This window comes from Haemorhous mexicanus, chromosome 20, assembly GCF_027477595.1.
Source record: "Haemorhous mexicanus isolate bHaeMex1 chromosome 20, bHaeMex1.pri, whole genome shotgun sequence".
NCBI classification, from domain to species: Eukaryota; Metazoa; Chordata; class Aves; order Passeriformes; family Fringillidae; genus Haemorhous; species Haemorhous mexicanus.
In genome coordinates this window covers 10,727,520-10,740,360 of record NC_082360.1, presented here as the reverse complement: position 1 = coordinate 10,740,360, position 12,841 = coordinate 10,727,520, and positions in this window count along the sequence as shown.

Below are 12,841 nucleotides of genomic sequence, written 5' to 3'. Positions count from 1 at the left end.
GGTGTTTTTGGGTTGGAGAGTGCTTTGGGGTTTGGAGGGTGTTTGGAGGCTGTTTGGGTTTTGGAGTGGGCTTTGGAGGCGGTTTGAGGCTCTTTGGGATTGGGAGGCTGTTTGGGATTCGGAGGCTGTTTGGGGTTTGAGGCTGTTTGGGATTTGAAGGTTGTTTGGGATTGGGAGGTTGTTTGGAGGCTGTTTGGGGTTTTAGGCTCTTTGGGTTGGAGGCTGTTTGGGATGGGAGGCTGTTTGGGGTTGGGAGGCTGTTTGGGGTTGGAGGTTGGGATTGGGAGGCTGTTTGGGATTGGAGGCTGTTTGGGGTTGGAGGTTGGGATTGGGAGGCTGTTTGGGATTGGAGGCTGTTTGGGGGTTTTAGGCTGTTTGGGAGTTTGAGGCTGTTTGGGGTTGGAGGCTGTTTGGGGGTTTTAGGCTGTTTGGGGGTTTTAGGCTGTTTGGGGTTTGAGGCTGTTTGGGGGTTTGAGGCTGTTTGGGGTTGGGAGGCTGTTTGGGATTGGAGGCTGTTTGGGGTTGGAGGCTGTTTGGGGTTGGAGGCTGTTTGGGGTTGGGAGGCTGTTTGGGGTTGGAGGTTGGGATTGGGAGGCTGTTTGGGGGTTTTAGGCTGTTTGGGGTTGGAGGCTGTTTGGGGTTGGGAGGCTGTTTGGGGTTGGAGGCTGTTTGGGGTTGGAGGCTGTTTGGGGTTGGAGGCTGTTTGGGGGTTTGAGGCTGTTTGGGATGGGAGGCTGTTTGGGATGGGAGGCTGTTTGGGGATTGGAGGCTGTTTGGGATTGGGAGGCTGTTTGGGGGTTTGAGGCTGTTTGGGGTTGGGAGGCTGTTTGGGATTGGAGGCTGTTTGGGATGGGAGGCTGTTTGGGGGTTTTAGGCTGTTTGGGGTTGGGAGGCTGGGGTTGGAGGTTGGGATTGGGAGGCTGTTTGGGGTTGGGAGGCTGTTTGGGGTTGGGAGGCTGTTTGGGGTTGGAGGCTGTTTGGGGGTTTTAGGCTGTTTGGGATTGGAGGCTGTTTGGGATGGGAGGCTGTTTGGGGGTTTGAGGCTGTTTGGGGGTTTTAGGCTGTTTGGGGTTGGAGGCTGTTTGGGATTGGGAGGCTGTTTGGGATTGGGAGGTTGTTTGGAGGCTGTTTGGGGGTTTTAGGCTGTTTGGGATTGGATGCTGTTTGGGGTTGGGAGGCTGTTTGGGGGTTTGAGGCTGTTTGGGGGTTGGAGGCTGTTTGGGGTTGGGAAGCTCTGGAGCTCTCCCCTGTCCCAGCCACATCCAGCAGCAAACCCTTCCCATGGAATTCCCGCAGCCCGGGCTCTGTCCCGGAGGACGAGCCCCGCCTGGGAGGGCGGGATGGCTCAGCGCTGCGCCGCGCTAATTAGGGGAGTTAAGCCCGGCTTTACCGCCTGTCACTTCTCACCCGGGCACCGCCACACCTGCGGGGTGCCTCACGGGCCGGATGTGCCGGTTCCACCGAGCTCACCTGCCTCCCCAGCCCGGCATCCAATGGCTCTTTCCCACTATAAATAGAATTTAGCCCAAAAATTTTTGGTTTTGACACCCCCGGGCTGCCAGGCTATGCAGGGAAACCCTGCAGTGGGGTGAGAGGTGAAATCTCTGGTGGTTCCATCACGATCTGGGTCTCTGTGGAACCTTCCAGAACCTCCTGGTTGCTTCTGCCACCAGAAATATTCCCAGGTTTCACCCAGCTCCCAGCAGATGCCAAGGTGGTGCTGGATTCCGGCTCCTCGCTGCCGGGAAGGCTCTGGGAACTGTGGGATTTGCTGATTCAGCTGCTCAAAAGGGAATTTTGAGGCGTCCAGGGAACAGGGTTACAACACCTGGGCTGGAATTTGCAAGTCAGCTCTGAGCTGCAGTTCAAAAGTTCTTCGGTTCAGTCCCTGCCCTTAAATCTCCTCCTCGGGCTGGGTCTTATTTCTTCCTTATTTTGGAGGCTGAGGTGCTGCTGAGGAGCCACACCTCGGGTGGGTTCGAGGGCTGAGAGAATTCCAAGACATGGGAACTGAATGCAAACTCCATTATTGAAGAAATGAAGGAAGATAAAGAAATCAAAGTGTTTGGGCCCTGAAGGAGCACGCGGCCCTGACTTGATGCATCCCAGGAAAAAGGAGATTTCTGAGGGTCAGGGTTTCCAGGGATGGACTTAAGGCAGAAAAGGGAATGTGCTTGGTTCTGCCTTTTCCCAAACCTGCACTAGCTCACCTGGGGAGAGCTGGGCAGGGTGGGGCTGGAATGGGATGAGGTTCAACGTCCCTTCCAACCCAAAGCATCCCTGCTGCTGCAGGGTGGGAGGGGATCACTCCCCCTCTGTGTTGGGATGCTGAAGGAGAGGGAGATGCTGTTCCAGGCAGGAATTTCCCCCACTCCTGTTCCCCAGAGCAGCCCCTGAGTCAGCCGTGCCTCGGTGTAACCACAGCCCAAGGTGAGCAGGACCAGAGGAATTTCGGGAATGGGCTTCCCTGCCCCTGAGAGGATCTGGAAGGTGAGCCGCGATTCACTGCAGCGCATAAAAGAGGGAAACGTGATGGAATTCCTTCTGCAAGCTGTCTGTGAGCCTGGAGCAGCCGGGGAGGTTCCTGCCCTGGGGCTGTCCCTGCAGGCCCTCCTCATTCCCACCCTGCCCCTGTCCACCCCTTCTCCAACAGAAACCGATTTTAGAGCTGAAATCAAGGCCATGAACTTAGAAAAGAGAGGGAATCTCCGGGCTGAGCCCCCAGCCCTGCTTCCACCCCATCCCGGCAGCACCGCCCGTCCTTCCCCTCCATCGGGAGAGCGGAATTCCTGCGCTGCCCCAGGATTCCCGTTCCCACCCCCCTGGCCCCGCTCCCCCAGCCCCGGGGGATGCCTTTTGTGGGATTTATAGAGCCGAGTGCGCTGGGAACGAGGCGCAGACAGGGCTGGGATGTGCTGCGCATACTAATGCCAGGATCTGCCCCTGCCCCGGGCACTGCCGGGTCAGGGATGTGCTCCTCACACCCTGCCGGGCTTGCCAGCCTGGGCACAGCCTCGGGCATGTGTCCGGCAGGAAATCTGGGGTGTTTATTGGAAATCAGGTGCCACCCCCCTCCCCAGTTCTGCTTCTCTTTCTTGAGGAGACCCAAAAAAAAGAAAAAAATCCCTTTGCCACGGCCGGTTTGTGAGTGGAGTGAGGAGGGTGGGGTGCAGAGGGGCAGGAGAGGTGGCAGAAGTGCCCTGGGGTGCAGCTGGGCTGATTGAAGCCGTAAGGATCTGCCCCCCTTGCCAGGAGGGCAGAGCAGAGGGAAAGTTTTGGTTTTGACCCCACCGACGCTCTGGGAGGGCAGGAGCCCATTCCTGGCTCTGCCAGGGACCCCTCTGGCCTGGCACAGCCAAACCCCTTTGCCTGCAGCACCCAGAGACCCATTCTGGTCGTTTTTTGTCCCATTTTGGTGGTTTTGTGGTGCAGTTTGGCCCTGGCTGGGCGGTGGGAGGTGGCTCTGCTCCGGGCAAGGGCAGAGGCGGGCGGTGATTTCTGCCCACGGCAGAGGTTCCAAAACATCCCGGGTTTATGGCATCCCCTCTGGCCTGCAGCCCGTTTCCTCCTCATGTTCCATCTTGTCTGCTGCCTTCGGGAGAGCTCTGGGGGCAGGGATTGCCCTTCTCCCCCGTCCTGGGCCCTGCACTCAGAGCAGGAAAACACACCAGGAGCACCCAGGGCTTGGAGCAGGGCAGGATGATCCCTGTGCATTTCCCAGATTTCCCTGGAGATCCCCAGCCTGGCTGGGATCCAAATGAAGGATTCCCTCCCTCATGAGCTCTTTGTGAGGATGAGGTGTTAATGAGCTCGGCACTGAGGGCCTCTGATTGCTGGGGAGGCTGGATGGGATCACTGGGGAGAGCTGGATGGGGTCACTGGAGATGGGAATGGCTGGATGGGATCACTGGGGAGAGCTGGATGGGTCACTGGAGATGGGAATGGCTGGATGGGGTCACCTGGAGATGGGAATGGCTGGATGGGTCACTGGGGAGAGCTGGGTGGGTCACTGGAGCTGGGAATGGCTGGATGGGGTCACTGGAGCTGGGAATGGCTGGATGGGGTCACTGGAGCTGGGAATGGCTGGATGGGGTCACCTGGAGATGGGAATGGTTGGATGGGGTCACTGGAGCTGGGAATGGCTGGATGGGGTCACTGGAGCTGGGAATGGCTGGATGGGGTCACCTGGAGCTGGGGAAGAGTTGGATGGGGTCACTGGGGAGGCTGGATGGGGTCACTGGAGATGGGAATGGCTGGATGGGGTCACTGGGGAGGCTGGATGGGGTCACTGGAGCTGGGAATGGCTGGATGGGGTCACCTGGAGCTGGGGAAGAGTTGGATGGGGTCACTGGAGCTGGGAATGGCTGGATGGGATCACCTGGAGCTGGGAATGGCTGGATGGGGTCACCTGGAGCTGGGAATGGCTGGATGGGGTCACCTGGAGATGGGAATGGTTGGATGGGGTCACTGGAGATGGGAATGGCTGGATGGGGTCACCTGGAGCTGGGAATGGTTGGATGGGGTCACTGGAGCTGGGAATGGCTAGATGGGGTCACCTGGAGCTGGGAATGGCTGGATGGGGTCACCTGGAGATGGGAATGGTTGGATGGGGTCACTGGAGATGGGAATGGCTGGATGGGGTCACCTGGAGATGGGAATGGCTGGATGGGATCACCTGGAGCTGGGAATGGCTGGATGGGTCACTGGGGAGAGCTGGATGGGTCACTGGGGAGAGCTGGATGGGATCACCTGGAGCTGGGAATGGCTGGATGGGGTCACTGGAGGTGGGAATGGCTGGATGGGGTCACTGGAGCTGGGAATGGCTGGATGGGGTCACTGGAGATGGGAATGGCTGGATGGGGTCACCTGGAGCTGGGAAAGGGCTCAATGTGCTCACCTGGAGCTGGGGAAGGGCTGGAGATGAACTGGTCCAGGCAGGGTTGGTTACCTAGAGTGGATGAGGTTTTGTGACCCCACCACCTCTGCTGATTCCACCCCCAGTTATTTTTGTGTCCCCTCTCCTTTTTATTCCCCCCCTATTTTTACATCCCTCCTGCTCTCAGACTCTCCCCAAGCCCAGGGTGCTCTGGGAGGTCTCTGGGGGGCTCTTTTCCCCCCACATTCCCGTGCTGGGCTCCATCCCCGCGGGTTTTCCAGCCAGCTCCCTGCTGTGCTGCTGGGGCTGGGGGCGACCCTGCTGCTCGTGGGGCGAGGAGGAGGAGGAGGAGCTGAGTCCCCTGCCCTGTCCCTGCTCCTCGGGAGAGCTTCAGCAATCCCTACCTGGGATTTTCCGTTTGCCTCTCCCCGCCTTTGGCTCGGAGCCGGGCGCAGCTCCTGTTTTTTGAGCACAAAGCTGTGTTTGCAGGTGAAACCCTACCCCGGGAGCCTGCCCCGCTCCCCTCCCTGCTTGGCTAGCCCAGCGCTGGCGCTCGGGGAGCGGATGTGGGAGTTTCCTCCTCCTGGAGGCCTTCAGGTAACTCACCCACCTGCGGCCCCGGAGTTAAACCCAAACCTGTTTTTGCAGCAGGGAAAAAAAAAAAAAAAGAAAAATAAAAAAACCCCAAACTTGTGCGGAACTGGGCTGGGTTTGTGGTTTGCAGGAGCCTCTTTCCAGCAAATCCTTGATGGAAATGTCCCGGTGCCCCCTCCCGCCGAGCCCCGGGGCTGTGCATGGGTTAACCCTTTAGGGGTCCCGCCCTGGGTCTGCACCCCACAGCCCTTGGGGTGCAAAGCGGGAGAGGGGGATGTGCCAGCGGCGTGGAATTATTCTCGGAGAGGGAATTTTCCCGCTTTGTTGTCGGGCTGAGCCTCCCAGCCCCACCGAATTTAGATGCAAATGCACTTTGCCTCCTGCTTTTTAATGTTTTACTTCTCCTAATTGCCGAGACCGGTTGTAATTTTGGGACGTGGCTGGCTTGCCGACAGCAGCTTCCCCTTGAAAGCGCTCCCCACTGCCGGGGAGATTTGGGATTTCTGATTTCTGCCCACTCCCTTTTTGGTTTTTTTTTTTTTTTTTTTCGGTGTCTCAGGTTGGAGGAAGCCAAGGAGCCGCCCTGGCTCAGGTTAGTGCCGGAAAGTCCTGAGGCGCAGGGGTGAAAAATAACACGTGGTAACCTTTGAGGGCTGTGTTTGATTTTGTTGTGTTTTTAGGCCGACTTTGCTGGGAAACAATCACCATTTGGGGCCAGAAGGCAGCAGCGGCTGCGTCAGCCCCTGGAGCAGCTCCAGGCTGCTCCTGCCCCTCCTGGGCTCTCCTCGTTGGGATGAGCTTTCCAAAACTCCAGCTCTTAACCCTGAGCCCGGATTGCAACACCGCGGCTCCCCCCAAAAGCGGGGAGAGCTCGGTGCAGCCTGTGGAGATGTTATCGTGCCTCTTGCACAACGAGCGATCCCACGGGGCTCTCCCGGGGACGCGGGCTTTGGGACGTGCTGTCCCTCCATCCCTCCAGCCCTGCCACCAGCAGGACACCTTCCAGGCGCAGGAAAACGCCCCGCTGTGTCACAGGTGTCGAATTCAATTCCAGCCAGGTGTGTGCGCAGGGATGGAGGGAGAGGAGCAGCTTCTCTCCGAGCTGGTGCTGAGCCCCACTTCTCCTCTGGGACAGGGGAGAGCTCCAGCTCAGCGCCACACTCAGCCTGCCCTGTGCTCCCCTTCTCCCCCTCTCTGCCCGCTCCGGAGCTCCGGGAATCTCAGCTTCCAGCCCAAGCCCAGCTGGGACTCTGGAGCTTGCAGAGGGAAGCAGAAAACGCCGCTCTCCGAGGAGTCCGGGCTTGCAAAAGCCAGCGAGGCTTGCAGGGGACTTGGCTGGGGCAGGCAGGCAGGAGAGGGGGGCTCTGTCCTTTGAAAGGCTTCCCACAGAGACTGGGGAGGGGTTGAGAGGATGTGCTCCTTATTTTTATAACTCCACCTATTTCTGTATCCCCTCCTCTTTTTATACCCCCACCTATTTCTGTATCCCTTATTGTTTTTGTACCCCCACTTATTTTTACATCCCTTCTTTTTATGCCCCCACCTATTTTTGTATCCCCTATTGTTTTTATGCCCCAACCTATTTTTACATCCCCAAAAATCTGCCCTTGGCTGCTGGGCAGGGGCACACTTTGGGTCTGGGCAGGGGCACACTTTGGGTGCAGCTCAGGACAGGGTGGGCACCGTGGGCACCGAGTGGCACCAGGCCAGGGGCTCCTGCTGGGGCTGCAGGGGGAGGGTGGAACCACCCTGGGAATGGGAATGTCCTCTCCTCAGGGGGGTTTGGAGCTCCTGGCACCGGGGTGAGGCTCCTCCAGCCCCTTCCCCAACAACCAAACTCAGAGATGGTGGTGAGAGCCCCAAGGAGAGCAGGGAGGGGACAGAGGCAGAGCTCAAGGGACACCGAGGGACACGTTTGCTGTCACACTGCCACTCCAGGGCAGAGCTGGGAGGAGGCTCCAGGTCTCTGAGGGGTTGTAGGTGCCTGAACTCTGGCTGTGGCACCGATTTCCTCCTCCCTGCAGTTATTGGCTGCTCCATCTGAGCACTGACCTTGCTCTTGTTTAACTTGGCTGTGCCTGGGGCTGCTGCCTGTTCCCAGCCATGGAGTTTTTACCTTCGTGCCAGTTGCTTTGGGGGAAAGGACAGAACTTCCCTGACTTGTTTGGGTTGTGGGTCTCCTAACACCCCGAGGAAAAATATCCCCGAGTGCTCTCACCTTATAAAACTCACCCTGGCAGAGACTTTCTGTCTGCTCTCTCTCCGTGGCAGCGTTCAGCCCAGGCCCCAGAGGAGTGATTTTCCTCCTTGCTGGTGGTACTTGCAAGGCACCAAAATCCAGAGGGGTCTGGGATCCCTTTGGAGCTGCTGGTCCCTGAGGGATGACATTCCTGGAGCTGTGAGGGATGCTGGGGGGTGGTTTGCCAGCAAGGAGAATTTGGTTTGGCAGGTTTGGCAGGCTGTGACCCCGGGGATGCCAAGGGGGTGGCACCGGTGCTTTGCTGGGAATGCCAACTGCTCCAGAGGCATCCCAGCAGGGTGACCACCAGATCCTGGTCCTTGGATGCCACCTGTGCCAGGAGAGGGGGGGTGAAAGGAAAGCAGCTGCTGGACCTGCTGGGAGGCTGTGGAGAGACTGAAAGGGCAGCAGGGCCATGGTGGTGGGGGCAGCAGGGTGGCTGGGGCAGGGACATGGCCCTGAAGGGTCCTGCAGGGTGGCAGCAGGGTGGCAGCAGGGTGGCTGGGGCAGGGACATGGCCCCAAAGGGTCCTGCAGGGTGGCAGCAGGGTGGTTCAGGCAGGGACACAGCCCCAAGGGACGCTGCTCCCTGCTCCAGCCCCTCTGGAACCTGTGCCTTCCAGCCCGGTGGGAACGAGGGCTCAGGAGCCCCGGCGAGGCTGTGAACACGAACCGGTTTAAAGCTGAAAATGGCTTTTTTTGTGCCCTGTGGCCTCGGCCAGGTCCCGCTGAGTGCCGCGGGTGGGTGTCCCCGGAGTGGGGACATCCCGGCTCCACAGGGAGGGACATTCCTGGCATCCTCCGGGCCCTGGGGCAGGGACAGCCGGGTCGGTGCCCACCCGGGCCAGCATCCCCTGTCCTGGACAGCCGGGTCGGTGCCCACCGGGGCCAGCATCCCCTGCCCTGGACAGCCGGGTCGGTGCCCACCGGGGCCAGCATCCCCCGCCCTGGACAGCCTGGTCGGTGCCCACCCAGGCCAGCATCCCCTGTCCTGTGCAGAGGGGTCGGTGCCCACCCGGGCCAGCATCCCCTGCCCTGGGCAGAGGGGTCGGTGCCCACCGGGACCAGCATCCCCCGCCCTGGGCACGGCTCTGCTCATCCCCCCCGAGCCCAGGTGCCTCCACGCCACCTCCAGCCCTCGGCGGAGGTTTTAACTTGTTTCCTCCGCCGCAAGGAAACATGACTTTTCCCATTGAGGGAATTGAGCGGCGACAATGGCGAGTGACACAATTTCCCCCTCCGAGCATGCCATCGCCCCGCGGCCCGGCCGGGGAGCCCTTCGGGGAGCATCTGCATGACAATGCGGCGGGCTGTGCTACCATTAGCTGCCCTTTTGCTATTAGTACCTAATGAAAATGTAACCATATTTAACCCCCCACAGTCCGAGATTAGCGAGAAAGGGGCCTAAGTGGATTTAATTCTTTTGTATAGCGAGCATCAAACTCTCCATTTTGATTGCCCTGTCCCCTCTTCCCCTCTCCAGCGGGAGAGGGAGGCAGGAAAGCTGGGGAAGGCTAACTCTATCCTCTCAGCTGTCCCCGGCACAATGGGCAAAGTATCTTTTGTGGCATTAACGGCTTTGGCTGGGGGCTGGGGGGAGCCGGGCAGGAGAACAATGTGTGAGAAGCTGAGCCTGTGGGTTTCCCACACGGCCCAATATGTGTCCCCACACCCCCCTCTGCGACAAGCAGACCTGCAGCAGCCCAGCCCACAGCTGATCCCGGCTTGATTGGCTTTTTTTTTTTTTTCCCCTCTCTCTCTCTCTCTCTCTCTCTCTCTATTTTTTTTTTCTTTCCTCCTTCCTTCCCCCTCTCATTGTGCTCTTGAGAGATGAAAATCCTTTCCTGGCGTGAAAGGAGAGGCGTGCCTTAAATCCCCTCCCTCGGCCGGGCCGGGCATGTCATATGACGGCCAAATCCCCGGGATTAGTGTGTGTGTGTCTGCTGCGGGATCCCGATATCTATATTCCTGCCCTTCCCCCTCTCCGGAGGGATTTCTCCCGGGATATTTATTCATTGCACCTGCTGGCTGCCGGCCTCCCGCTGCCGGCTTCAAGATGCAACCTTGGGGCAAGGGCAGAGCAGTAAATTCTCGAGGTTTTCCCCTCTCCCTCCTCCCTGTGTTTTCCCGAATCCCAAGCGAGGTGGGGTTTTGGCTCTGGGGGGATCTCGGAGCTTGGCTGGAGTTTGGGATGAGGCACAGGTATGGGATGAGGCACAGGTGTGGGTTTGGGATGAGGCACAGGTGTGGGTTTGGGATGAGGGCACAGGTATGGGATGAGGCACAGGTGTGGGTTTGGGATGAGGGCACACCTGTGGGTTTGGGATGAGGGCACAGGTGTGGGATGAGGGCACAGGTGTGGGTTTGGGATGAGGCACAGGTGTGGGTTTGGGATGAGGCACAGGTGTGGGTTTGGGATGAGGGCACAGGTGTGGGATGAGGGCACAGGTGTGTGTTTGGGATGAGGGCACACCTGAGGGTTCGGGATGAGGGCACAGGTGTGGCTTTGGGATGAGGGCACACCTGTGGGTTTGGGATGCTCCCTGAGCCAGCCCAGCCTCAGTGCAGCCCCCCAGGTCCCCCAGTGGTGGGACACAGCTCTGGGGGGACGGTCCCAGTGCCACCGTGCTGGGACTTGTGTCACTGCTGCCTGTGCCACTCTGTGCAGGAATTGCAGGAATTGCTGCCTGTGCCATTCAGTGCAGGGATTGCTGCCTGTGCCATTCCCACAGGGATTGTTGCACATTGTGCAGGGATTGCTGCCTCTGTCACTCTGTGCAGGATTGCTGCCTGTGCCATTCCTGCAGGGATTGCTGCACATTGTGCAAGGATTGCTGCCTGTGCCATTCCTGCAGGGATTGCTGCCTGTGCCATTCTGTGCAGGGATTGCTGCACATTGTGCAGGGATTGCTGCCTGTGCCATTCCTGCAGGAATTGCTGCCTGTGCCATTCCTGCAGGGATTGCTGCACATTGTGCAGGGATTGCTGCCTGTGCCATTCCTGCAGGGATTGCTGCCTGTGCCATTCCTGCAGGGATTGCTGCTTTTCCCAAGGGAAGGTTTTTCCAGCCCTCAGCAGCCAAACCCACACCTCCTCCTGCTCAGAACCGGCGACCCTGAGGGTTCAGGGAGGGAGCTGGGATGAGTTTGGCCCCTGGGATGAGTTTTGGGTGCACAAAGTCTTCCCAAGCAGGATAAACCCTGCTGGGAAGGGGTGAGGGGGTGCTTGCCCTCGGTGAGGGGGAACCCAGCTCCCCAAAAAGAAGGGGCAGCCGTGCCCCTGCCCAGGCCTGAGGGAGGTGAGCCAGCCTTGCTGCAGCTGAGGTTTGCTCTCGGTGTGGATGAGTCTGAGCTGTGGAAAACCCCTCACTTCCAAAGGAAAATCCATCTCAGCCCCTGCCCAGGGGCTGCTCGTCCCTGGCAGGGGCTCAGGGCAGGGCTGCAGCGGCCACCACTGCCATGGCCAGTGGCCAAGGACAGGTCAGTGGGACGCTGCTCTGGCCACCAGCCCCTGCAGAAGGTGCCCCGACCTCCTCTGGAGCCAGAGAGGAACCCACGAGGAGAGACCCCCTTGGGATGAGTGAAAAATGTCCCAAATGAGGGGTGAGAGGGATGGGGAGCCAGGCCTGGCTGTGGGGGCTGTGCCCAGAGCGGTGGGGTGGGATTGGGAATGGGGATGGGAATGGGAATGGGGATGGGGATGGGGAATGGGGAATGGGGATGGGGGTGGGGAATGGGAATGGGGATGGGGATGGGAATGGGGATGGGGATGGGGATGGGAATGCGAATGGGAATGGGAATGGGAATGGGAATGGGAATGGAGAATGGAGATGGGAATGGGAATGGGGATGAGGATGGGGATGGGGATGGGGATGGGGATGGGGATGGGGATGGGAATGGGGATGGGAATGGGAATGGGAATGGGGATGAGGATGGGGATGGGAATGGGGATGGGGATGGGAATGGGGAATGGGAATGGGGATGGGAATGGGGATGGGGATGGGAATGGGGAATGGGGATGGGAATGGGGATGGGGATGGGAATGGGGAATGGGGATGGGGATGGGGATGGGGATGGGGATGGGGATGGGGATGGGGATGGGGATGGGAATGGGGATGGGGAATGGGAATGAGGATGGGAATGGGAATGGGGGTGGGAATGGGGATGGGGAATGGGAATGGGGGTGGGAATGGTATGGTATGGGATGGGATGGGATGGGCATGGGGATGGGCATGGGGATGGGCATGGGGATGGGGATGGGGATGGGGATGTGGTGGGGGATGAGGAGCCGGCTCGGGAGCAGCAGGGGCCGTGCCACCGGCTGTGCTCTCCTGCGGGATGTGGAGCTGAAGTGCTCGGGCGGGAGGAGAAGCGTGCGAGGGGGTGGGGAGGGCGGCGGGGGGGACGGAGGGGCTGCCGCTTGTGTGAATGTGCCCCCGCTCATTGTTCCGCGGCTTTATTCGGTGGCCTCGATGGGACGGATTTAGAAATCCTAATCAGGGAGCAGTCTCTGCGCCTCCCGAGTGTGACACAACTTGAGCTGCTCCGGGGCGCCTTTGTTCCCTAATGACAGCTGACTTCATGCAGCAGTGGGAACAGTTTGAGCATAACTCCGCACGGCCGGGCTGGCAGCTGCAGCGTTAACCCCTTCTTGCCCACCTGCCCGGACAGCGGGGGCCTGGCAGGAGGCAGAGCCCCTGAGGGATGCTCGGCTTCACCCCTGGCCCCGCTCCTGAGGGCATGGAGAGCACCGAGCTGTGGGTACGGCTCTGTCTGTACGCAGCAAAATTCCCCAGAGTTTTTAGACTCATTAAGATTGGGGGAAAAAAAATCTCCAAGTTCATCAAATCCAACTTTTAATTGAATCCCACCGTGCCCAGTAAATCAGCGAGGTGCTGCGGGCGTCCCTTGGGAAGCAGCTGGGGTTATCCCAAGGTGTGGAGGACGTTGGAAAAAAATCTCCAAGTTCATCAAGTCCAACTTTTAATTGAATCCCACCGTGCCCAGTAAAGCAGCGGGGTGCTGCGGGCGTCCCTTGGGAAGCAGCTGGGGTTATCCCGAGCTGTGGAGGAGGGAGGCGGGCGCTGGGCACTGCCCGCGGGGGTTTTGCCGTGCCCTGGGTGCCGCAGCCCCG